The 2172-nt window shown below is 51.5% G+C and overlaps 1 pseudogene; it reads left to right on the top strand.

Moving 5' to 3' along the window:
* The first annotated feature begins 1108 nt into the window (after window positions 1-1108).
* LOC100441615 (ornithine decarboxylase antizyme 1-like) lies at window positions 1109-2172 on the top strand (annotated as a pseudogene).

The following is a 2172-nucleotide window of genomic DNA, read 5'->3' as shown; positions in this document are numbered from 1 at the left end:
AGTGGTGTGATTTCTGCTCACTGCAAGCTCCGCCTCCCGGGAGTTCAAGCGATTTCCCTGCCTCAGCCTTCCGAGTAGCTGGGATTACAGGCGCCCGCCACCACGCCCGGCTAATTTTTTGTATGTTTAGTAGAGACGGGGTTTCACCGTGTTAGCCAGGATGGTCTCGATCTCCTGACCTCGTGATCCGCCCGCCTCGGCCTCCCAAAGTGCTGAGATCCCAGGTGTGAGCCACCGCGCGCCGGCCTTGTTTTTTTTTTTTTTTAGATGGAGTCTCGCTCTGTCCCCCTGGCTGGTGTGCAGTGGCCCGATCTCGGCTCACCGCAACCTCGCCTCCCAGGATCAAGCGATTCTCTTGCCGCAGCCTCCTCAGTAGCTGGGATTACAGGCATGTGCCACCACGCCTGGCTAATTTTGTATTTTTAGTAGAGACGGGGTTTCACCATGTTGGTCAGGCTGGTCTCTAACTTCTGACCTCAGATGATCCGCCCTCTTGGCCTCCCAAAGTGCTGGGATTACAGGCGTGAGCCACCGCGCCCAGCCGGACTCCTCGTTTTTTTAAAATGCAGATATCAGAGACTTTCCCTTTCCTTTCAGCATTCTTCCCCACGTTCACCCTCCAACTTCTATCATGTGTAGTTTCACTTTTACATGATCAAGATGGAAAACATTTACATTCAGTCTTTCGTGCTTTGTCTATAAGCTGATTCCAAGTTGAAATCAGCAGGGACTACTTCCATGGACTATGTAATTACCCAGAGCAAAGCCAAACCGTAAATTATAATTTATATAAATTAATTTATTTCCTTTCTTGCTTAGGGTTTTATTTTTTTTAATTATTGTCAAAGCTGTTCATGACAAAATATGTGCAAAGGAAGCCATTTTCCCCCTACTGACAGGAAATAAAGTAGATTTTTTTTTTTACAAGATCACTTAACCAGTGTCAATGGATGTAAAAATTCAAAGGGGGATGAATAAATTCAAATTTTATTTTTGTATTTATTTATAAAAATAAATGACAATAAATATAAATATAAATTTAAGGTATTCGATAACTTAAGGGACGTCTCAATTTGTGCTTTAAGGGCGCACGGCGCAGAGAGGCGCAGCAGAGGTTTTCCTGGTTTGGGATCCCAAGGGCCGGATGGTGAACTCCTCCCTGCAGCGAATCCTCGAAAGCCACTGCTTTGCCAGAGAGAAGAAAGGGGATCAAAGCCAGCGCCACCGTCCACGCCAGCCGCACCAGGCCGCTCCTCAGCCTGCACAGCCGCAGCGGCCGCAGCAGCAAGAGTTCCAGGGTCTCCCTCCGCTGCTGTAGTAACCCGGTCCCGGGTCTCGGTGGTGCTCCTGATGCCCCTCGCGCACCCCTGATGCCCCTCGCCCACCCTTGAAGATTCCGGGTGGGCGAGGGAATCGTCAGAGGGATCACAATCTTTCAGCTAACTTACTCTACTCCTACGATCGGCTGAATGTGACTGAGATTCTAACGTCCAACGGCAAGACGAGGATTCTCAACGTCCATTCCAGGCTCACAGATGCCAAACGCATTAACTGGCGAGCCGTGCTGAGCGGCGGCAGCCTCTGCATCGGAGATCCCTGGTGGTGCGCTGCCCCAGGGGAGCGAGTATAGCTTTGCAGTTCTCCAGCAGCTCGCCGAGGAGCAGCTGAGCGCCGACCACGTCTTCATTTGCTTCCACAAGAACCACGAGGACAGAGCCGCCTTGCTCTGGACCTTCAGCTTTTGGGGCTTTGAGATTGTGAGACCGGGGCATCCCGCCCCTTGTCCCCAAGAGACCCGACGCTTGCTTCATGGCCTACACGTCGGGGAGAGAGTCTTTGGGCGAGGAGTAGTAGCGGCCGCAGCGGGGCTGGGCATCGAGCTCCTGGGGCCGCCCCTGCGTCTGCCGGGTGGGTGGGAACGGTGGACTCGCTCACCTCGCCTGGGTTTGTCCACATGTTGTAACTGCAAATGAATGCTAAAAAAAAATTAGCCGGGCGTGGTGGCGCATGCCTGTAATTTCAGCTACTTGGGAGGCTGAGTCAGGAGAATTGCTTGAACCCAGGAGGCGGAGGTTGTGGTGAACCAAGATCGTGCCCTTGCACTCCAGACTGGGCAACAAGAGTGAAACTCCGTCTCAAAAAAAAAAAAAAAAAAGGAAAAAAAAAAAGAAA

This window comes from Pongo abelii, chromosome 1 (genome assembly GCF_028885655.2).
Source record: "Pongo abelii isolate AG06213 chromosome 1, NHGRI_mPonAbe1-v2.0_pri, whole genome shotgun sequence".
NCBI lineage: Eukaryota > Metazoa > Chordata > Mammalia > Primates > Hominidae > Pongo > Pongo abelii.
Note: the sequence above shows the minus strand (reverse complement) of the source record. Positions and strands in the feature narration are given on the sequence as shown.